Source organism: Mauremys reevesii, linkage group 11 (genome assembly GCF_016161935.1).
Source record: "Mauremys reevesii isolate NIE-2019 linkage group 11, ASM1616193v1, whole genome shotgun sequence".
NCBI lineage: Eukaryota > Metazoa > Chordata > Testudines > Geoemydidae > Mauremys > Mauremys reevesii.
Window position 1 is genome coordinate 62,395,506 of NC_052633.1, and position 25,537 is coordinate 62,421,042.

At 42.4% G+C, this 25,537-nt stretch overlaps 1 long non-coding RNA gene across 1 annotated transcript; it reads left to right on the forward strand.

Annotated features, from left to right (window-relative positions):
* Window positions 1-1,755: 1,755 nt before the first annotated feature.
* On the forward strand, window positions 1,756-10,839 carry LOC120374923. Its single transcript, XR_005586341.1, has 3 exons — window positions 1,756-1,818; window positions 2,622-2,685; window positions 10,823-10,839. It is a non-coding gene; the product is annotated as an uncharacterized LOC120374923 (long non-coding RNA).
* Window positions 10,840-25,537: the final 14,698 nt, after the last annotated feature.

Here is a 25,537-nt window from a genome sequence, read left to right on the forward strand (position 1 = left end):
AGCGTCCCTCTTGATTAATTAGATACATTTAATTTTAAGTACAGGGCTTCTTGGTGCAGTTATTATCTCAGCCAAATGAAGGCTTTTGTTATAAAACCTGAATGTAGATGGAGGACTTTTAAAGTACAGACATTTTATTTAGCATGGAAGAATTTTTGGTAGCACACAGTGTGTGAAGAAGACACTTTGATAAAGTTTTAGATCTGGGGGTGACTGAGGTTCAGCGCTGTTAACCTCAGACAGTTGTTTGCTACAATGAAAACAATTCTCCACCATAAAGATATGGATCTTTTTTCCCCTCTAGCAGAACATTCCAGTGAGAAATGTAATGAATTCTTCAAACAGTTCATAGCAAGCTTCAGAATATTACAGCAATTTTTTTAACATTCTATTCCTGCCAGTAACTGTTTCTGATGTTACTGCTAATGAGTGAGTTTCATAAAAGAAATATCTGTGGTATTTATTACAATGGACGTGCTCCTCAACAGCAAGTATGGGTGAAAAGGGAACGTTAAAAATAAAACTTCCTCCCCCCAGTTGTTGCACAACTTCCAAAGTGTCCAAAACTGAAAATGCTTGAGAGAGAGGGAGAAATTTCCAACATGGGCTCTGCATCGTTTCACTGCTCCAGTGGCTCAAAGTGGCCCTGTATTTAGCTTAACTGGCAACGGAACAAGTCCTCTTCTAATGCATCATCCTCTGGTGGCAAAGACCCACCATGATGAACCCCCATAATATCTTCGACACCAACTCTGTTCTTGCAAAGGCTGTGGCCATGAGGAAGGAGGACTTAATTAGAATGTCCTTGTGCATGCATGATCCCCAGCTGCCATAATGGCCCCTTGGGTCTTGTCATACAGAGATCCCTTGGCAAAGGGTCCCTTATTTTTGGCAAATATCTCTCACCTTTGACCTGACAAACTCACATATGACATATAGGATATTTATCCATAAACAATAACATGTAAGGTATCTACAGAAAGCTTGTCACTTGCCAAGATTATAATCATAGTGAGATATAAGTACAGGTAATATATAAGAAATAACGTGTTAATATGGGAAGTACACTTTATGCACTTGTAGTAGAAATTAGTCACCAGGACATAATGTGTTTCGATGATGACCTGTTCAAACAAGAGGGAGTTATCAATCCTCCTTAGTAAGCCAGCAAGGTAATGCAATATTCTATTGTGTACCCTTGCCACATCCTAGAAAAGTCAATGGAAAACCATCAAACAGAATGTCAAATGGTCAAAACCACTTGGAGGTGAAAAGGAACATTATAGCAGGCAGGAGATCATCCTGGCTATGAATAAAAACAAAGGGCTGTTTCAGTATCACAAAGGGTAGGGAAAGTCACTGTGGATTAATTCACTGAAAGATCAGGGGGCTTTCATGAACATTTGGATCCTAATTCTTGTGGAACTGGACAATTCTGCAACACACTGTACTTTGTGGGGGCTGGGGGGGTCTACTTTATTATACAGGAAAGGGAATTATTGATAAGTTTTGACCCAGGTTCGTGTTTTAAGATTTTGTTTTCTGTGGTAACCCTTTGCTCCCATCACTTTCTCTCATTTCAATTAAATCATTATTCTTTCTTAAATAAATCTATTTTGTGTTTTATCCTAAGTGCTCAGAAGTGCTGTATGGTTTACAGCAGCAGTGGTTTCAGGTAAAAGTGGTGAACTGGGATACATTGCACCTTTGGGTGCAGAAGATCTGGAATCTCTGCGAGTAGCCAGTGACAGAGACTGGCTATCACAGATGAACAATTCAAAGTGAATCCAGGATTGGGTGCTGTTGTTAACCTGCAAGGTAAACATAGGGCTGGAATAGCCCAGAGAAGAGCGCTTGACCATCTGAAAGGCTGGCGGTGTTAGGAAGCTGATAGCCAGAAACACTCTTTTGCTGGAGATGGGGTTACAAGGCGAGTTACAGCCCTGGGTGCCATGAGAACCATCACAGATCTGTCTGTGGCTAGTATAATTGCAGCACTCCTTAGGATGCTCTAACAGTGGGGATCTGGCTCTTGGCTTGCCACAAGCCACTTGTGCTGTGTGGGTATGGGGCAAAGTTGATCTCCTCCCTGCCAGCTGTGCTGAGTACTCAGTGAGACTGGAGAATTGAGGCTAAATCTCACAGCAGTTAATGTCACACATATTTTACAATAAAACCCTCTTGGCTAAGCCTCCTGAGAAAAATATAGACTGGATAAAAACAGCATTACTATAATCAACTGGCTATTGTGTTGTGTGCACCACTGCCCTCTAATGGATAGAATCAGAATTGCTCAATGGTGTCTTATGCCCTATATGTATAACTGTTTAGCTAAAGTGGTAGAAACATAAATGTGTTTTGCTTATATCATTACTGTTACCATGATGCCACAACCAAGTAGCAATGGTATGCAGTATAGTGGCCACTGTGAAGTCCTAGAGACCCATGGATTGTTTCAGTGTTCAACTGTATTATGAGGGTAGGACGTTTTTTTCCCCCCAAAAGTTTCTAATCTAAGTGCCTCTTGTCTTGTTTCAATGGTCCTTTGAACACAAATTTTTCATCTCTAATAATTTTATGGTTGAAATTTCACTTGTTTCATTCCTGCTTTATTTCAACAGAATGGGCTTAACCAGACCTGAGCCTATTACTGGAAACAGCAACCACCAGAGAATGTGGCACAGGGTGAGTATAAAATATGAAAACTCCTTGTGAGTATCTGATACAATTTGTCTGTTTTCTCAGTTCTAGTCTGAGAAGACGCAGCAATAGTCCAAAGACTCTTGGCAAGTTACTAAAGACCATCCAGTATAGGTGACCAGCAGGAGCGCTCTAGGTATTTTGCCACCCCAAGCACGGCAGGCAGGCTGCCTTCAGCGACTTGCCTGAAGGAGGTCCCCGGTCCCGCGAATTTAGCGGCAGCCTGCGGGAGGTCTGCTGAAGCTGTGGGACCAGCGGACCCTCTGCAGGCACGCTGCCGAAGGCAGCCTACCTACCACCCTCATGGCGACCGGCAGAGCGCCCCCCGCGGCTTGCCGCCCCAAGCACGCGCTTGGCGTGCTGGTGCCTGGAGCCGCCCCTGGTGACTACATCCTATTCCTGGAAGAAGCACCAAGAATGTTGAACACAGGATGTGACACTTCTACGGCAACTGAAGGTAAGTTCAAGTGGATGCCATATGATCCACTATGTCATGGAACTGCAAAGTATCCTCAGGAGGAGACAATGCAGAAGCAACACACATGTTTGTCAGGTGATAAATCAGGATCAAAGTATGTATCCACCTGATCCTGCTCAAAAAGAGGAGCTCTACCTTCATCCTGCTCTTCAGACAGACTATCAGGCACCATGGTCTGAGTGGCAGATAGCTCTGCTGGCTCCAGATCCAAAGACTTCTCTGCCACTGTATCCTTATAGTCAGACCATCATATCTACATCCATAAAGCAGATGATTTAAAAATTCCTGTGGTGTAAATCAATAATATCACAGGGCCCAGGACTGCCAATCTCTCCAACAGCTGAGATCATGGACATATCCATAGGAGGTGACACAAACTATTCAAAAGACTGAGGAGACCCAGACTTAAGTGGCACAAATCTGGACAGTTCAGGTCTTTTAACTGTTCCTTTATCCTCTAACTGAGGATCCATCCTTAGATCCTCTGTGGATCTCACCGGCAATAACAATGGCACCCGAGGATGTAGAGATATAAAAGGTGAGAAGGATCTGCCTGCTTCTTCTTAGCGTATGGGCAACGTTCCTCGGGTCGCATCTGACCAGAATTCATCACCAAATTTGGTCCGCTGGTTGGATCATTAGCTTCCCCGGCTTGTTCTGGGTACTGACAGGGAGTACAATGTGAACGCTGATCCATGCCCCTCATCTGCCTGCTGATACTGTAGGAGTCTGAGGAGGAGTCAAAGACAAACCTGGAGAAAGACTCACAATATCATCTGCTCTACCCCTCTTTTCAGGTGAAGAGGGTACAGATCTAGGAGCTGATATAGCCTCTCTCTTCCACTATCCCATTTGAGGAACACTCAAAATGAACAGTGAACATCAGGCACCACAGTATTCTTTGTGGATCTGAGGATGGCATGGAGCAAGAACAGACCACTGTGCTCACCTGCAAACTTAGCTAATGCCAAATCTGGAGACAGAAACATTGTGTTGCACCCCTGGGCTGTGAAATCAAATGTGGAACAGTTTTAGGTTTCAAAGATTACATCAAAGAGACCATATCTGGAGCAGACTGATGAGACAAGTCTGACCCATAGGATCTGGTACTGCTAACAGAGGCCATCACCTCCCTTGCCTTCAGAACTGACACATAATTCTAGACTCCTTAACAGCCAATCAGACAGAAAGTGCCTCCAAGGACTTAACAACTTTAACAGGAGGATCTGGTGAACCAGGAACAGGAGATTGAACCAACAAAGATACCAATCCCTGGGATCCTTTAGACACCATAATCTTGCGAGATGAAGCAACCAGAGCCAAAATAGAGCTCTTAATCTTTGGATCAGACTATCTCCCAGAACCTGATGGTTAGCAGCAAAAGCTTCTTTAAGCAGAAGTACCTGCAGTTTCTTCTATCTCTCCTTTTCCTTCTGGGTGTTCTATTTGCAGAACTTTTACACCCAGAGCAGAGTGGCCTTCTTTGAGGCACTTAAGGTATCTAACACAGTCATCTGACACTGGGAAGACAGCTGGACATGAAGCAGATTTCTTAATACCCGACTCCATCTTTGGTTCCACTCTCACATGGAACTTGACCTAAAAACTACTAGCTATACTATAAAACTACCTTAAACTGCACTAAGAACAAACTATCCAAAGGCACTAAATAGTAGAAAACCCCAGATCTGACAGACTGAAGCAGTTCACTTCCATCTGGTACAGCAGTTGGAAGGAACTGAGGAAGCAGAGGGCACGGCATCCCCTTACAGAGACTCATTCTCAGAATTTTTTGAGACATTGAGGGAACGCACATGTGCTCTAATGGACACTACTTGGAGAAGGTTCTACTATTTGGATGCGCTGAGTAGCACATTATGCATAAGTGGGAATGTGCAGAGCCACTCAAAGAAGAACTAAGCAGTTGTTTGGTGGAAAGTAAAGTACTGTCATGGATCAAAAACTGGCTAAGTCAGATGTAACAAGAAGTGGGAACAGGGAATGTAATATCATCATGGAAAAAGGTTAACAGTGGGGTGCCATAAGATTCTGTCCTAAGATTAGTGTTATAGTTCAAAATTATTTGGAAAAGGGGGTGCTCAAGCAGTGCTTAGAGACTAGCCGCGTTGAAGTTAATGGGAAAACTCCCACTGGCTTCAGTGGGGCCATGATTTCACTCTAGGCCAATAATAATGTAATTTAAAAATTCAACCAGACCTGAAAAACATCTGCATCTTGGAAGGATTTCACACATTAATGGAAATGCATCTGAACCAATGGGCCAAATTGACCCCTGCTACAATTCTATTGAAATCAGTGGGGTTACAATAGAATGAATTCGGCACAGTATTTTTATCCTATTCAGACTTGAGGATGTTAAAAGGAATATTTTTTCAGCCTCGAAATAATGTGGAAAGGTTACACTGCAGCTCCAGTCACACAATAATAAAACAAAGCCAGCAGTCCTTTTCTAATGTTTCTTTTCACTGTGGAACAGTGCACTGTGGAACAGATTCTGATCACTGTTACATCAATTTTAATCTGTAGTGACTCCATTAGGTTTATTATGGATTACCCAAATAGGTGATGGAGGACAGAATCTGGCCCTTTGCAAATAAGAGTCCCTTTGTATCATTGGTATTTTTAAGACAAAACATTTCATCTTTTTCCCATCTCTCTAGAAAAATGGTTTGCAAATAGATTTAGTTAACTACTATCTTTTAAATTCAAGAAAAGAGAAATGATAAATGTGACAGCATGATATAAAAGTCCTCTTCTAGTTATTATTCTTTGTAATGTGAATTATCTGAAAAAAGAATTTGACGATAATTTCATATTATTAAACACAATATATCTCTATCACTTAGGAATATATGATGATTTATCATAGAAAATAGATCAGTAGCAGCTAGAAACATGATTGGTCTTCTCTCTGCAGCCTCTTTCACGGTTTTTCTGAATATGTCCCTAGATTACCTTTAAATATAATTATGGAGTTTGGTTGTTGTGAGGTAAGGAATAGGCTAAGTGCCAGTGTGAGTTTGAAAGACCATGTGTATTGAAATGAGATGAGGAAATAGTGACTAGAATTTAAATAATATAATTTTGACACACTTTAAGAAACAGAAGGGTCAGAGAAATCTAAATAATTTTAATGTTGATGTTTTATGCACACAAGTAAAGCTGAGTAGCAAAGCTGAGAAAACAAAAGGGAGATTAATTTGAGCCTATACACAAGAGGGAAATTTTAGCATGTGGATCATGAGAAATCTTTTCTTGTGGCTTAAGATAGATGGGATTTTGTATTTCTAAGTCAGTATAATAATGCTAATTTATCTAAACTTTCAAATCTGTTGCTAATTATTAGGGCTAAAAGAATACTGCAAAATCCACTTTTTCTGGATTACAAAAAGTCAGCTTTGCATGAGCTGTTCACAGGATTGGCACTGGGCCAATGACTGCTTGTCTTGCTTGGAGTTTCAGTTTCTAGGTTTTCCTTCTCACCTGCAAGATCAAGGTCCCATTGTGCTTAAGCATTTTATAAACACAAAGTAAGAGACAGTCACTGCCCCAAAATTTAGAAACTAAATAGAAAAGACAGATAAAGAGCGAGAAGGGGAAATAGGCTTAGAGATACGAAGTGACTTGCCCAAGGTCACACAGCAGGTCCATGGCAGAGACAGAAAGAGAACCCAGGTTATCTGAGCTCCAGTCCAGTGCCTAAGCCACTGGACCACAATGCAAGAGAAACAGATGATGTAAATTTGAGATTGAAAGAAGCTCAAAAGTAGCTGCAAATGATACAAGTCAGCTAGGCTTCTAGATGCAGCAGGAGAAGTGAAAAGACAATGGCTTCTCACCAGAGAGCAGAGTGAGCTGCAAAGAGTAGGCTGAAGGTCTGGTCCTGACATCTCTTACTACTTGGTGTAATGCATGGACTTCAGTGAAACTGGTCATAGCAGCAAGATCTATGTTCAGTAGTAAATATTTGGAGAAGTAGTTCTTATGTTTGAAGGAGGTAAGTACACATTCTGCCAGCAGGTGCATACAGGTAGCTCCCACTGAAGTTCAGGGAGTTGCACAAATATTTTCCAGGGTGCAATCTGGCATTACGGGAGCACATGAGGAAGTATTGTAGGTGGATATATGGTGCCAAAGACATTGGGGAAGATGCTCCAACATGCTTGTCTCCACCTCTGCCTCTTACCCACAATATGCCCATACACTAGAGGCAGAGAAACCAGGGTAGAGGCATGGAACTCCGATGTGGCACAGATATACCAACAAGGAATTCCCCACTGACAGAGAAATTTTCTGCTGGGCACATATGAGTATATTAAAGCCCTTTTGTGTCACCCATGTGGTGTAAAGAGGCGATAATCAAATTTAAGAATATGGCCCATAGAGTTCTTCCTCCTTCCCCTTGGTTATGGCTCATTAATAATTGGATAAATAGATACAGCCAGAGTTGTTCAGTCAGTAATTAACATCAGGTCCAAAACAAAGGCAAAATTAGGTATGTATCTTTTTAATCATGCTTTTCTCTTCTGATTAGGATGGTTATGCAGAACACTCTGCTAAGGCATTCCGATAGAGAGAAATAATGGAATTGGGTAATCTGATACATCTCAAACAGCTGTTTCAGGGAGATATGTTTATTTCTGTAGATACTCTCGAACACACATACAAGTTATAGGACTTCCTGTTGTTCCTTTACTTCAAGATCAGATGTTTATCCACATCCAGGAAAATAAAATGACTTCTGTGACTCTGAACGATATTATTCTTAGGACGGGAATTCATAATGGCCTAGCTACTAACTTTTAACAAGCCCTAGTAAGATTTGAAGATTACAAACACATTCCTGGAAGAACAAGCACCTTGGCCTGCAGTGCCATTAGCATGCTGATGACATTCAGCTCTATAGGGGTTGTTACCAGTGGCGGATCGTGACTTTTTTGATAGGTAAGGCACAAGTCACAAAATAGTTATTTCCAGCCCATCCAATGTATAATTTAATAGCTACTAAAAGCTCTCCTTATTTACAATGAAGAACCAGCAGGATCTGGACCTGCCACCGCCACTGCTACCCAAGCCAGCATGGAGACCAGAGCACAAGGCAGGCTCAGTGTTCAGCACTGCGTACATGCATGGCACCAACCCTGTAGAGTACATGCACGTACATGCATGGCACCAACCCTGTAGAGGAGGGAGCCAGGGAGACACAGAGTACAGGCCTCATCCCTTCCCCTCGGTAATCCTCTGCCTCCCCATACACTACATTCTTCAAACTTTATGGCATCGTGTTTCGCTATTGGAGAGAGAGCGTTGTGATAAAATCACAATTTGTCCTTAAATCTATATAGATTAATCAATTAAATAAAAAAAGATTATGGAAAATGTAGTTTATAGTTTTTGGGAGTTCTTGGTTAGGCTGTGCCTCAGTTGCCCGTGTGGATGAGCTGCCTGTGGTTGTTACAGTTGTTACCCCAGTCACCAGAAAGTGACATCTGAGATACCACAATGACACCTCATTATCAGGAGAGGGAGGTATTTGTGTAACTGAGACCATATGGTGATAACTGACATTTTTATTGCTAACTTCCTTCTCTTTTTGTCGTCAGAAGTGATCAATATTGTTGCTCTTCTTCCCCCCGTGCCTGAAGGAGGGAGGGGTATCTTGGAGTGAGCTGGCTGAGACTGAATCCAGACTAGATAAGGCTGATGGTTGATTTCCATGGAGTATCAAATGGCTGATCTAAACCTCATTGAAGTCAATGGGCATCTTACAATTGACAACAATGGACTTTGGATCAGGTCCTTTGAAAATGGACATGGTAGGAATAGTATATTCTTCAAAAAATATTAGCAAACAGCTATTTTTGCATTCAACTAGCTCCAATGTTTTCTGAAACTTTTACTTGTATATATTCTTAACACTCCCTGTACCCATTTTGGCACTCAGCAATGGGACACAGTCTACAAGTTAGTAGGCTTTAGTAAGTTTATCCTGCTTTGAATTGAGTTTCCATAGCCTAGCATTACAGTCTTTATGAGACTTTGCTAAATCATTTCTCCACACCTGCTCTCTTGATAATAAATATTTTCTTTAATGAAATATTTAATTTAAACAGTTTTTCTATTTGGGACCATCACATTTATAGGGTTAGCTGCACCTTTGACCCCTCTGCAGTCTCACTCATTTCAGGGTGGAATCCCATGATTCTCCCAGTCAGACTGGGGAGCAACAGTGCCCCTGTTTACCCACCATGATTTGTCAGCAGACCCAACTAGGTTTTGCACCAGGAAGAAATTTACTTTTGGAAACTATGACCAGTAGATAAATGCAGGGGCTCATAGAATATCAGGGTTGGAAGGTCATCTAGTCCACTCCCCTGCTCAAAGCAAGACCAATCTCTAACTAGTCCCTTCAAGGATTAAACTCACAACCCTGGGTTTAGTAGGCCAATGCTCAAACCACTGAGCTATCCCTTCCCCCTCATAATTGCTTCCTCAAAACAAACATAATTTATTTAAACATAGGAACACAGCAATAAGAAGAAAAGGTTAAACAAAGAATCCTACATTCATCTTGTTTTACCTAAAGTTTTGCATTTCCCTCAAAGCCTAGGCAGGCCAAATTTATCCCAGGTACCCCTACATCTGTGGACCAGGGCTCCATGTACTTCCCTGTAGACACTACCTCTCCCTGAGCTCAGGGCTTCAGGTTTTTTCTACTGTAGAACTCTGTTCCACATATCCCAGCTGAAGGCCCTTTCCACTGTCCCAAGGTAAGGGTGTTCGGTTCAACTTGGTCAGAGAGAAAATTTGACAGGTGTGAACTCCTGCAAAAGTTAACTCTTTGAACCAATTTATCAGACAGCATAACAATAAAATAAACAGAGGTACACATAATATTCATAAAATAATACAGGCAGCTCTGACATCCTTCAAAGGTATCTTCAATTTAAGGCTGAATTTTGATATATTAATCATTTGCTCAATGAATCAATATGCAGTTAAGACCCAATTGGGCAGATCCTCAGCTAGTGTTATTTGTCATAGACCCACTGATTTCCTGGCAATTTCAAAAGGTCCATAGAAGTGATCAGGCCTATGACAATTTACATCCTCTAGGTATCTGCCCCTTGGCTGTATTTGCACATACAATTTGTGACACTGAATAAGTCTGGAGTGTGCATTCGAGGATTCTCAGAAGCGAGAATTGTTCATGACAGTAACGTTGTGTTTAAGTTTAATATTAAAGTCCATGAACTTGGAATACTAAGAAGTACTAACAATGAGGGTTTTTTTGATGTGGTAATATAATATGAGAAAAAAATGCATGTTTCGATTTTCAAAGATTAGTAGGTGAAGGAAGATTTAAATTGAATGCTAATAGGGTTTGGGAAGCCTCGAGGAAGCTACATCCTTCACGTTTAAATTCTAATTTTAAATTAGCAAGATATTTCATCTCTCAGATGAACATAATGGAAATGTAGGATTTTATATACACAGATCAGGTGCAATACCTACCGTTTTTTCCTACACAGCCCATTTTATTACTTTGATACTCAATGGCACCTGAAGTAAATGCCATTTAATGTGCGTCACTTATTATTTTTTCTTCACTTCTCATTACAGGTTCCAAACAGGACTGAGAGGTGCAGTGACAAAGTCTGCAGGTAAGGCAATCCTTGTTGTATCATGGGTTAGAAGGAAGTGGAAAACTCTGCAGACCATGAAAGAAAGTCTGTTATGACCTTGCTGTTCCCTCTTCCACATTTTTGGCATGTAAATCCAAGAAGCTCAGATATTCTGATAAGTGATGAGCATCTATACTTGACTCTGAATCAAACAACCATACCTGCTACATTTCACCCATTGCTAGTTAAGAATTAGTCTGTGAATATTTGCTAAAGTAAACAAAATTTGATCTTCCTCTTTCTTCCTTTTTCCTCCTCCTCTGATGAACAAGGCACATATTTATGTCCAGCAGCTAAGCATTAGCTCACAGGTAAGGAAGTAGAGACTGTTTGCTATTGCTTGAGAATAGTCTCTCAATAGAACTGATGGAAGGAACCCCACATCACTTAATTCAGTAGGCTGGACAATATACTGTAGTTCAGTGGTTCTCAACCACTGGGGGTATGTAGAGGTCTTCCAGGGGGTACATCAACTCATCTAGATATTTGCCTAGTTTTACAACAGGCTACATAAAAAGCACTAACAAATTCAGTACAAACTAAAATTTCATACAATGACTTGTTTATACTGCTCTATAGTATATACACTGAAATGTAAGTATAATATTTATATTCCAATTGATTTATTTTATTATCATATGGTAAACATGAGACAGTAAGAAATTTTTCAGCAATAGTGTGCTGTGACATTTTGGATTTTTATGTCTGATTTTTTAAGCAAGTAGTTTGTAAGTGTGGTGAAACTTGGGGGTATGCAAGACAAATCAGACTCCTGACCGGGTAATCTGGAAAGTAGTCTGGAAAGACTAAAAGCCACTGCTGTAGTTAAATACTCTGGCCTGCCTACATTTTTCAGTGATTAATGGTTTTAGGTACCCAACTTCAAGAGATCTGATTTTCCAAAAGTACTGGGCACTTGAATTATGAAAAATCATACCCCTATAGGTGTCTTAAATTAAGTAACCAAAAATAGAGCCAACCAAAAATTCATCTTGAAAATTTAACCCTTTTTGTTGAGAGAATGTTACTTATAGCTAGACTATAGGGAACTGAAACCAATGAAAAGAAACATTCATTTAAATAGCCACTGCACTGGATCATGTCCTAAATAAGATGGAATGTATTAGGATACTATAACATATTCGAAGCTTGATAGTGACTGCAGACAATGCACCACGTAAACCATCAAAATAAAATGATCTATGAGTTTGAGGGATTAAGAGGAACCAATATGCAAAACAGTGATTTTACCACAGTCAAGCATGTAAAAATCAACATTTAACTAATATTACCACATATAACAGCAACAATTTTATCTCTCCTAAATAACTTACTATTTTTCTAGAGAATGAGATGAATCCATTGCTACACAATGACATCATTCACTCCCAGCAGCCATTAGAGCACAGCTGGTCATGGAGATGTGGAATATTAGACATGGATTAAACAGTTTTACTGACATGCAAAAGAGAATTGTGAGATCTTTTCATTTACGTCATTATGTTATATTTTAATGTTTTATGAGACAATTAATTAGCTATTTTATTTTGATGTCTGCCTTAATGACTCCTGCAGAACTCCACTAAAGTTAGGGAGGGATAGCTCAGTGGTTTGAGCATTGGCCTGCTAAACCCAGGATTGTGAGTTTAATCCTTGAGGGGGCCACTTAGGGATCTGGGGCAAAAATCAGTATTTGGTCCTGCTAGTGAAGGCAGGGGGCTGGCCTCAATGACCTTTCAGGGTCCCTTCCAGCTCTATGAGATAGATACATCTCCATATATTATTTTTTTATTATTATAGTGAAGCTACATGGATGTGAGTGACAGCAGAACTTATATAGAATCATAGAAGATTAAAGTTGGAAGAGATCTCAGGAGGTCTTCTAGTCCAACCCCTTGCTCAAAGCAGGACCAACCCCAACTAAATCATCCCAGCCAGGGCTTTGTCAAGCCAGACGGTAAAAACCTCTAAGGATGGAGAATTTACCACCTTCCTAGGTAACCCATTCCAGTGCTTCACCACCCTCCTAGTGAAATAGTTTTTCCTAATATCAAACCTAGACCTCTCCCACTGCAACTTGAGACCATTGCTCCTTGTTCTGTCATCTGCCACCACCAAGAACAGCCTAGCTCCATCCTCTTTGGAACCTCCCTTCACGTAGTTGAAGACTGCTATCAAATCCCGCCTCACTCTTCTCTTCTGCAGTCTAAATAACCCCACTTCCCTCAGCTTCTCCTCATAAGCCATTTGCCCCAGTCCCCTAATAATTTTCGCTGCCCTCCGCTGGATTCGCTACAATTTGTCCACATCCTTTCTGTAGTGGGGGGACCCTAAACTGGACGCAATACTCCAGATATGGCTTCACCACTGCCGAATAGAGGGGAATAATCACTTCCCTCGATCTGCTGGCAATGCTCTTACTAATGCAGCCCAATATGCTGTTGGCCTTCTTGGCAACAAGGGCACACTGCTGACTCATATCCAGCTTCTCATCCGCTGTAACCCCCAGGTCCTTTTCTGCAGAACTACTTCTTAGCCAGTTGGTCCCCAGCCTGTAGTGGTGTATGGGATTCTTCCATCCTAAGTGCAGGACTCTGCACTTGTCCTTGTCGAACCTCATCAGATTTCTTTTGGCCCAATCCTCCAATTTGTCTAGGTCATTCCGGACCCTATCCCTACCCCACAGCATGTCTACCTCTCCCCCCAGCTTAGTGTCATCCACAAAATTGCTGAGGGTGTAATCCATCCCATCATCCAGATCATTAATGAAGATGTTGAATAAAACTGGCCCCGGGACCGACCCTTTGGGCACTCCGCTTGATACCGGCTGCCAACTAGACATTGAGCCATTGACCACTACCCATTGAGCCTGATGATCTAACTTTGTACATTGCAATAATATTTCTCAGGTTCAGGTCCATTTAATAACAAGGCCAGATCCTCAGCTGGTGTGAATTGCATAGTTACGTTAATTTCAATGGATGACATTGATTTACATCAGCTGAGGCTACAGCCCTCTGATTTGAAAATGTTTAAGATTTAGAAGCCTTCCTTCAGCAGAATTGAACTCTACAGTTATTGAGCCAAATTCACTCCTGATAGAAACTCATTGAGACATGAATTTGACTACAATTTAATACAAAGAAATGAAATGCTTTTCTAATATATTCTATTATATTTGGACTACTATCCTGTGCTTATCACCATAGTATTTGAGCACCTTCCAGTAGTGCATTAAGCAACATGCCTATACATCCATCACATGATGTTTGTTCTCTCTCATTCTCTCCTCAAGGGGAGAAGGTGTGTGATGGAGCTGTCTTGTTTTGATAGGATTTTATTTACTTATTTTATTAAATATACTTATTGCTCTGAATTTATGTCAGAGAATGAAAGATAAAAACAAATTTGCCTTGTAATTGCAGCTGAAGGTGGTGTGGTTTGTGATTGTCCTTCATTCCTCTAGGAGTTCATTCCACAGTCTCGGACCAGTACTTGAGAAAATTCTGTCTCCTGCACAGATAAGCTTTACCCTTACTGTAGAGAGTTTAATTGTGCCAAGACCTTGAACTTGATTTGAAATTCTATGGCAAGCCTTAGAGTGGAGTATAAATCGGGTGTGCTCACAATAAACCAGGTTGCAGAAGAGATGTGCTGCAGCATTCTGTACCAGTTGAAGTTTCCTGTGTTGAAGACTTTATGCCCGGGTATATTGTATTGCTGTAGTCCAGCTAAGAGGTGACAAAGGCATGAATAAGTAAAATCATGTCACTGACCATCAGGATGGGACAGATTCTCCTAGCCAACTGGAGATGATAGGAATCTCCATGAGCAATGCTTTGTTTGTGAGAACTCAGTATCAGTGAGGAATTCAAAAGTAGTCCTAATCTATGGCCCAAATTGACCAATAGTGGATGTGTACCTTCAGCCAAAGATGGCTACACTGTGGCTTCAAACTCTTCAAAATACTTTCCTCTATCCAACAGCATCGTCTCTGTCTTGCTCAGGTTCAGCTTCAAACAGCTGTTCTTCATTCATGAACTGATCTCATCCAAGCACTGGGCAGATTTGGTATTAATGGAGTGATCATATGCAGAGAAATATAGGTGGATCTGTGTGTTATTTGCATATTGCTGGCACTTGAGTCCATGTTGTCTGTCTAGTGGCTGCATGTACATGTTGAATAGGACCATAGAGAGAATCAATCCTTGTGGGACCGCACAAGCGAGGGTACTAGAGTTGGAGGTGCAGTTTCCTACCACTACATATGGGATGTGTCCGTCCAGGAAGAACTCAAACCATAGTAGCACATTACCCATGACTCCTGCCATCTTCCTCAAGTAAGATTATCTCATGGTCAACATGTCAAATGATGCAGAAAGGTCCAAGAGGATGAGAATGGATGTCCACAATCTATCCATTGACAACAGTAGATCATTCATCAGTGCCACTGAAGTGACTTCAGTTCCATGTCCCTACCTGAATCTAGTTTGTGCCAGGTCTAGAACATTACCTTCTATAAGTTAGCTTGTAATTGGAGTCTGAGTTGCTTCTACATGATCTTACTCAGGAATAGGAAGTTTGACAGTGGATGATAGTTGGCTAGAATTGATGTAAACAGGATGGGTTTCTTCAGTATTGAAGGAGGAAGGAAAAAAATGTCTTCTGAATGATGCATTGGCTATTATAGTCAGGAATGGCATCAGTTCTTTCTAACTCCCTTTCACAATTCAGGAAGGGGATCAGTCAGATTCACAGTTCTTGGGTTGAGACTTCTTCAGGGTGTCCAGAACTTCTTGAGTGACTACTGATTTCTGGACATTCAGGTGGGCTGTTGGTAGTCTTGATAGGTGAGCATGCATATCCATACTGTTTGAAAAGGCTTCACAAATGTGTGTGATCCTTTCAGCAAAGTAAAATAATAGTTCTTCACAACACTTGGTGCTTAGTTCCGGTGCAGGCAGTAGGCACTCAGAATTGATGAATCAGTAACCACCTTGGATAGCTCCTTAGAGTGGGATTTTTCAGTTTCTGTGGAGGTTGATAGGATAGGTTTTTTGGACTGTAATACAGCTTCAGCAGAGGCTTTACAGATTTTGTTATGGTTCATTCTGTCAGTATCAGCCTTTGTTTTTGAACATCAGAGCTTGAGTTTCTGCCCCCTCTCTTCATCCAGCACAGGGTGTCAGAAAATCAAAGAGATCTGGATGGGTTCCAGAGTGGGAAGGGTGATTTGAGGGACAGCTACTGATGACTGACGCTTGTGTAAAATGATGATGAATCACCAGATCCTCAACTCCTCCTCCCATGGGAAGGGTGCTGCTTTCTTTAGAGGGCTTCGGAATTTGTTGGAGTCCATGAGACTTTGTCTGGATCAGGGTCATGGGTCTTTCTTATTACTTTAAGGTCTCTGACCACTTCCTTAGTGAGCTGAAGTCCTGTCCAAGATGGTGGATGGGTTGTGATGTCCTCTATTTTGACATCTAGGCTGAAAATCAGGTCCAGGGCATAGCTGTCTGAGTGGGTTGCATCAGAGATGACCTGTGAAACTCCTAGGGAGGAACTTAAATGCCTAGTCATTTCTATTTTTTCCTGCCAAGGATTTCTGTCTTCACTTGACAATATTTTCTTGGGTGATATAAATGTTTAAGAGACCTGAAAATTATTCTTATTGATTTTCCTTCATACTTAACAGATCAAATCAATAGGGTGTTAAGATGAGGCTCCATTAAAATGATTTCTCGTGACATCAGTTTTGCCTGAAAGTTTCCACAATAATGACCCTTGTGTTACTCTAGGAGAGGTCATTTAAACAAAGGAAAATAGTAAAAGTGTAAGCCCCTTTTGGGTTAATGTATAATTTATTGTTCTTTTTGGGATGCTTTATATATCTCACAAAATATTTCCGCAATGATGTAAGTGCAATTTATTCATTTAAAAGCCCGGAGCACCAAGAAAAAAAATAGCTACATTATTTTGCTGCAAATGTTTAAATAACCAAACTGTCTTCGTCGCTCAAACAAATTACTGTTTTAGTCCACTACAAGAAAGAGCATAATATGAATGGCTGTCAGAAAGATTACAGAGTGTTGTGTTGTTGCCAAAAGGAGTCATGTCCCTTTGTGAAATATTGTCATCTGGGAAGCTGTATTTATGACTGTAGAAGCACACTTAACGGCAAAAGTTACACAACCTTCATTTATGAAAAATAGGCACCTTGAAATCAATGGGAGTTAGGCCTGGTCTACACTAGGACTTTAATTCGAATTTATCAGCGTTAATTCGAACTAACCGCTCAACCGTCCACACCAGGAAGCCATTTAATTCGAACTAGAGGGCTCTTTAGTTCGAATTTCTCCACCCGGCAGGTGGAGGTGTGGATGCTAATCGAACTTAGCAGCTCCGGGAGCTATCCCACAGTGCACCACTCTGTTGACGCTCTGGACAGCAGTCCGAGCTTGGATTCTCTGGCCAGCCACACAGGAAATGACTTTGAATTCATTTTCCTGTCTGGGCGGTTTGAATCTGACGTTCTGGTTGCACATCGGGCGAGCTCCAGCACCTGCAACGATGCAGAGCTCTCCAGCAGAGGAGTCCGGGCAATCCCAGAATAGAAAGAGGTCCCCAGCATGGACTGACCGGGAAGTCCAGGATCTGATCGCTGTGTGGGGCGAGAGTCTGTGCTCTCGGAGCTGCGCTCCAACAAGGTCTCTAAAGCCATGAAAGACAAAGGATACAGCCGGGATGCGATGCAGTGCGCGTGAAAGTGAAGGACCTAAGACAAGGGTATCAAAAAGTCAGAGCGGCCCAGCCCCAGACATGCCGCTTCTACGAGGCACTGCATGCCATTCTAGGTGGGTCTGCCACCAGTGCCCCACCAGTGACGGTGGACTCCGAGGACGGAATAGTGACAGTTCCCTCCCTGTTCGCCGATGGGGAAGATGAGGAAGGGTCTTTAGAGGACGGCGCAGGCGACATCGAACCCACTCCCGCTTTCCCTGACAGCCAGGATCTCTTCATCACCCTCACAGAGATCCAATCAGGGAAGGATCAGGCGGTAAGTGCTACAAACAGGGAAACATTTATTTTTTAAGAAACAGGGATTTATATAAAAATAGAAATACTATATAAACATTTTTAAATATGAAACTAAACAAACAGCAGGTCTACACAAACAGCAATGGAGCAATAGTCCTCTGGGGATATTTCAAAAAGCTCTCAGAGAGCAGCTGGAAAAGCCTCAGCAAGAGGTTTCTTGGGAGAGGTGCTTTATTGGGTGCTCCGTTGAAGCCATGCCATCCTCAGGTAGAGGGGACCATCGCCTCTACGAGCATGGCAGCGTAGGGTCCTGGTCTGTGCAGGGCTTCTATTAACATCCGCTCTCTCTGTGTGCGCCTGACACGCCTCAGGGTGATGTCGTTGTGGAAGTGCTGCATCTAATTAGTGGAATTAGTGTACTGTTACTATTGTGCATGGTAGACTTTTACTTTGCATAAGAATGACAACAGAGTTTTACTTTGCATAAGAATGACCAACAGAGTTTTACTTTGCATAAGAATGACCCTCGCTTAACAGCCACGTGTTGCAGGCCTCAGAGGAAAAGCATACAGGGTCTTCACTGGCGGGAGATGCATCTTTTCTGCTTTGCACATTGCCTCCAGCAGGAGAGCACAGCTAAGCACTATCTGATAAGCAGTCTGTACTGTAAGGCTTACCAGGACTTTGTGCAAGAGGATGCAGCTGTCTCTAAATCTCGGACTAGTTCCGAGATCTCCTGAGACTTGGTTCCCTGTTTGGTCTTCTTAACTGAAAATGACTAGACTGTGTTTACTGTTGGCAAACATGTATTTGTTCAAGGAAATAACCTACTTTTTCGCATCACACAGCTTCGGCTCCTTCACGGACTGCCAAAGAAAAGACAAGGGACGACATGTTCCAGGAACTGATGGCCAGCTCCAGAGCGGAGGCGGCAGAGCAGAGACAGTCGAGGAGAGCCTGTGTCAGCAGCATCGCACACACCTGGAACGGGAGGATAGGTGGCGGCAGGAAGACCAGCAGGCGACTCAAACGCTGCTTGGTCTAATGAGGAGCAAACGGACACGCTCCGGCGCCTTGTAGATGTTCTGCAAGACCACAGGCAGGAGGAGAGCCCCCTGCAGTGCATCTGCAACCGCCTCCAACGCCAAGAAGTCCTGTCCCCACCCAAAGTGACAAGAAGGAGGCGGTAGGGGCCGTGAGAACTGTCACTGCACGCGCTAATGTACAAGACACCTCTGTAAATTTGTAGAAGTTCTTCCCTTACAGGATCACCCAGTCCCAAATCCAAGTTTCAACCCCACTGTGTATAACATTATTAAAAGCGGTTTGCTGTTAGTCTCTGTTTGTGTCAGAAGACTTTGTGTGTGGGGATTTTTAATTGCAGTGCATAGCCCACATTACCAGGGTACAGACTTGGGGCAGGGTCAACTGCAGGGCACACACAGACTGCAGTCACTAGGCACCAGGGACAGTCTGTGTGGTGTATGCTGCCCCGGTCTTTCCTTGATGTGTAGGGTCCTGGTGCCTGACATCCCGAATGTAAAGGCAGGCTTCCTTCACATGCATTTGGACCGTAGTCACGATCCTCCGAGCCCCAAAAAGAGACCTCATCCAGGGGCAGATACTCACCCTTCCCCACACCTCACCTTCCAACGCCCAAACCCACAGCCGTCATGGTAACCCCTATCCAAGGACGGCACCCTTCCTGCAAACCCACCCATCAGTGCACACCTTAACCAGCACAGAATGCTTCCATGTTTCAACGAAGAAACAGAAATGCAAAGTCAACGAAAGATTTATTATAAATTACTAAAACATGTCCTTAGTTTTAAAACGTCCTTGGGAAGTGGGGAAAACTTGGTTTATGATCAGGCTCTCTTAAAATCAAGTGGACAGTCACAGGTTACCCTGCTCTGCGAAACTCGCTTTCAAAGCCTCCCTGATGCATATCGCTTCCCGCTGGGATATTCTCTCAGCACGGGTGTCTGGCTGATCGTAACAGCAGCCAGGCGATTTGCCTCAACCTCTTGCTCTCACAGAGATTGTGGAGCACACAGCAAGCAGCAATAACTACGGGGATATTCTTTCGCTGATGTCCGAGTCAGTAAGGTCCGCCATCTCCCCTCCACCACCATTCTGCACTTGCTCAGCCGGTAGTTGAAGAGTTCCTTTTCAGTGTCCAAGGCGCCTGTATAGGGCTTCATGAGCCAGGGCATTAGCGGGTAGGCCGGGTCCCGAGGATCACTGTAGGCATCTGCACATCCCCAACCGTTATTTTGTGGTCCGGGAAGAAAGTGCCTGCCTGGAGGCGTCTAAAGAGACCAGAGTTCCTGAACACATGAACCTTGCCCGCCCACCCGACGTTGATGTTGGTAAAACGTCCCTATGGTCCACCACAGCTTGCAGCACCATTGAAAAGTAGCCCTTTCGGTTAATGTACTCGCTGGCCTGGTGGGCTGGTGCCAGGATAGGGATGTGAGTCCCATCTATAGCCCCACCGCAGTTTGGGAATCCCATGCCATCTATGATGACCTGGACATTTCCGACAGTCACTACCTTTGAGAGCAGTTGCTCAACGATTGCGTGGGCTACTTGAATGACAGCAATCCCCACGGTAGATTTGCCCACGCCAAAGTGGTTCGCTACTGACCGGTAGCTGTCTGGCGTGGCAAGTTTCCAGAGGGCTATGGCCACTCGCTTCTGCACAGTCAGGGCTGCTCGCATCCTTGTGTCCTGGCGCTTCAGGGCAGGGGACAGCAAGTCACACAGTTCAAGGAAAGTGCCCTTACGCATCCTGAAGTTTCGCAGCCACTCTGTGTCATCCCAGACCTGCAGCACTATGCGGTCCCACCAGTCTGTGCTTGTTTCCCGGGCCCAGAATCGCCGTTCCACACCATGAACTTGACCCATTGCCACCATGATCTCCACTGCCCGGCGTACCCTGCTTTCTGAGAGGTCCTCAGCATCTGACTGTGGAAGAGGTGGACGATAATGTGCGAGGAGTTGACAACGGCCATAAGTGCAGCGATGATCGCTGCGGGCTCCATGCTCGCAGTGCTGTGGCGTCCGCGCTGTAACCGACCAGAGAAGGGCGCGAACAGATTTCGGAAGAGAGACATTTTTCCCCAGCATGCATTGGGGTGAAATCCACAATTCCAATGGGAACTGTGGGATAGCTTCCACAGTGCACGTGAATGTGGACTCAGAAGTTCGAATTTGTGTATTTAGTATGGATACACAAATTCGACTTATTAAGGTCGAATCCACAAATTCGACTTAAGTAGATTCGAAATAGTCCTGTAGTGTAGACAAGCCCTTAGACATCTAAACTGCTTAGGCACTTTTGAAAATTCAGTTGGCTCCTATCTGAATCTTTAGGCATCTAAATAGCTTTTAAAATCTGGCCCAAGAGCCCTATTTTGAGGACTCAAGTGGTTCATAGACCTTGTGCTGTCCCCTTTGCACAAGGATAAATTTCACCTTTGATGTACATATGTAAAGTATATGAGGCCCCTTATGCTGGCCTTCTGCACATGGATGAATTTCATTCCAAGAGAAACAAAGCACATGCCCCTATATTGTATTCTCTTGTTTTCTCCAAAAGGGGAAAATAAATTAGTTGATGTTTGTATGGTGCTATGAAGATGAAGGGAGAAATGTAGCCCAAGGCCAATGGAGTTCCATCTTCTTACACTAGGACTGAATTTGGCTCTTGTATTACTATAGAAGTAAAAAAAAAAAAGTATTAGGGTTATGTTAAATAACAGCATGGCCTATTTTCATGTCATGCAATTCACACTAAAAGTTCAAACAAATGTTAAAATCACTGCAAATGGGAAATTTGTGATATTACAAATAAAAAAAATCCAAAGATTTGCAAGTCTACATGCACAACAAGGAATTTTAAAAAATGAGTTTTTGCAAAAGCCTGATTAAAAATGATCTTCCACAAAAAGACAAATACAGATCCCTACCCACAACTCCTGGAGCACCATCCTCTAAAAGGTATATGCTGTTTTCTTCATAGACTTTATAGAGATCCTGCCCTCACACCTTGCATAGGACCATAGCCATTGTTCTGCCTGGCCATATAGGAGGGAGCTCAGGTATCAGTTCAACAAATCACTTGAGCACATCCTCAAGGTCATCCCTCTTCAACAGATTACTTAAGCACATGCTTAAGTACTGTGCTTCAGTCCCATTGAATTCAATGGGATTTAGGCATATGTTTAAAAGCTATGCACAAGTTCAAAGTTGCGCTGAATAGGATGGACTGCTCAATTGGGACCTGATTTTAGGAGCTAAGATTTTCCCCATTCCACCAAAGGAATTCATAATGTCAAAGGGAAATGAAGGGTCAAAACCAGCTGTCCAAAGAGGAAATAGGTTTCTCTTTTTTCCTGTTCCTGTTCAAAATTTGTCTCATGGGGAAAAAGTTTCTTTTTATTCCTACTCAACCACCAAACTCACACTTGCTGCAAGTAGGTACTACTCTGTTGAATTCAGTGGAGTTGAACACCAAAGCACCAAAATGACTTAGGAGCCTAAGTCCCACTGACAATCAATGAGACCTTGTGCCAAATTTTCAAAAGTGCCTAAGTCCTATAGCCTTGCAATGGGAATTATGCACCTCACTTAGGCCCCTGAGCCACTTAGGCATGTTTGAAAATGTTACCTGTCTAAATCTAAGAAACTATAAAATAACCAATACACTTTGTTAACTTAATTCTCTTCCCCTGCAGGGGGCAGAAAAGGAAGGATCCTTCTCCTCTCCCATTGAATGATTGGCTGAGGGTACTGTAGAGCATTTTAGCTTTCCCACTTTTTTTCTGAAGTAGTTGATGTTGGCTGCTACCAGAATGGACCACTTGTCCGATATGGTCTGGCAAATCCTTTCTTCCTGATTTATGAGCTGTCTGGTCTCCTTCTGGAATCAAAAAGATTTCTTTCTGTATATATTTGGCTAGTCATGCAATAAGGATATCCAAACATCTGAGCTGAGCCTTCACCACTTCTGATTGACTTCCTTCACTGTCAGTGGCTGAGAAGTATAGAGAAAGAATAAACTTTAAAACTATAAGCAAGTGGCTCAGCTACTGTAAATCAGCAGAGCTCCACTGACGTAGACAGTGCTATTCTGATTTACACCAGCTGAGGATCTGGCTCTTTTTAACTGAAATCAAAACGTGCACATCACATATGAAAAGAACTGCAGACCATCTTCCCAAAAAGAGGAACTTTCACCTCAGCAAAGGCAACCCCAATGCACTGAAAAAAGCTGAATAGCCTCTTTCAAGCCCCTACTCAAAACTGTCTTCTGCAAGAAAGCTTACAACGATGACTGATGAAATTGTAACCATCCCCATGCCAAAAGAAGAAACAAGAACAAAACCCACCATCAACACAACAAGAAAAAATATATACCCAGTAGTCCCCAAACTGAATTCTAGCCTCCCTCAGCTGAGAAATACTTATCTTACCATGGTTGCCTTAGTCTCTCCTCTTCTACACCATTTTTCTACATTTGTGACCCTCTTACATTGTGTCATAGTTTGTAAATTGTCTCTGGGTAGGGACCATGTCTTAACTTGTTTAGAGAGGCACATACAACTTTTTGAGATGTTTGAAATAAATAAACGATAATGGTTTTGCGAAGACAGTGAACATTTGTTAGGAGACAAAGCTGTTAGCCTAAGTTTATAGCTTTCTCCGCTGTCATTTAGACTGCAAATGGTGTTACCATCTGCTTTCCTCTGTGTTTTCATCCCAGCCTACAAAAAAAAAAAAAAAGAAAGAAAAGTACCAGCTCAGTTTCATATTGCAGCTTGATGCTTGTGCCAGTCCTTGGCAGAACTCTGTTTTTATGCAACAACAAGGTGTTAAGACAAATGGCTGTTCTGTGAGGGATAAATTTTCCCAAAGAAATGTTGAGATTCAGCCACATGAACCCCAGAGATACTAGTTGGAATCCATTTGGAATTTTTGAATGGCCTTCCTTTCTATGCTGCCTTTGTGGAAGCTCCTTCCCTCTAGTGATTGAAAATATGTTTTCAGTCTTTTCAAGGTGATTGTGGGAGCTTTGAATCTACCACTGGCAAGACATCAGCTTTTTTAAGTCCTCAAATATCTATTAGATGAAGTATGATTTTGTAGACCTATTTTTCCCCTCAAAAATGTTATAGTCTTTTATTACTAGCATAATGGTGCACTTACAAGAGACAGGAATGGATTGGGGTCAGGGGACTCTTTAAAAAACGGTGTCCTTTTTGTTCTTTAGACTGAAATGTCTTGGACATTGTTTAAAAAGCCCCTAGAAAGTGAAATTCTTGAATGAACTCCAAAGTAGCAATTATTGGCCAAATTCTCTGCTGGTATAAACTGGTGCAGCTCCATTTGTTGTGCTGCCTTGGCAGCATGTGCTTTGTAGGAGACTCAAGATGTAATCAGACAATCTCTCCTGAGATAGCTCCTGTTTTAAAAGACCCCTTGCCCCCTTTAAAAGCTAGAATGTATTTCAGGGAACAAATGTAAAATACAAGAGGAAGGAGGAGGGAAAGAGAAAATAACAAGGAAAAAACATAAAACATTTCTTCTCCAGTGACCATGTTCATTTCATATTGCCACATTCCATTTCCAACCTCTGGTTTAGGGGCTGTTTTCAAATGGCATGAGATACTGATTTCTATTACAAATATTGTTGCCCTTTTTTCCTTTTGGATTGGTGAGATGAGAGGTGCATTTATTATAATCTCTGACCACAGTCTGAATCTTAATATCCAGTGAGATAATTAATAAAATCTAATCCAAGTTAATTTAGCTCTGGGTTATGCAGGACTATCTGCTGGCTGTTTCTCCCTACAATTCCATTAGTGATTGCTTCCTTCTTTTTGCCTATGTTTTTCCTCCCTCTGTTAGAATGATTCAGATTATTTATCACCCTTTAAATTGTCTTTCTTGTCACAAATAATCAAAATCTCACACAGCGCTTTGTGCAATAATTGGCTATTATTGCCAGGGGAGAGTGTGCATAAAAACTAAAATCCTAATTCTTTATGATGTTTTTTGGTTTTTAAACTTATTTTCCAAGGGCCATAGCATACTCTCTTGCATTGAAAGCACTATGAAAGGGCTGGTGGTCAGAGTTTCCATTTAATGTTCTCCACATAGGGAAGGGCTAGAGGGCTCATGGAGATGGCGGGGACAGAGGTCATCAAGCCATGTGGATCCCAAGGTCTGTAGTGAAATTAAACTCGAAAGCTACAGTGGGGATGCCCCTGAAACCTGCTCTCTAGATTCTACCTATCCCATTGCATCAAAACCATCTCCACCAAGCGTACAATGCACTCCTTTCCACAGTCTCAGGGAAAATGACAATGTAGAGCAGGAATTAAGTGCTGCTTCATGAAGGAGCATTAGATCCTCTGGTTTCAGAAGAGATCATGTCATGTACAGTGGCTGTTTTTGGTCTCTGTATCTGCCCACTCTCCACCAGAGCCTGGATACCTTACCATCCAGAGTTATCTCTGGAGGTCTTCTATGGAGAGGGAGATTATGCTGCATTAATTCTGCTTCCATCTTCTTCCAGACAAGCCACAAAATAAGTAGAATGCTGGTC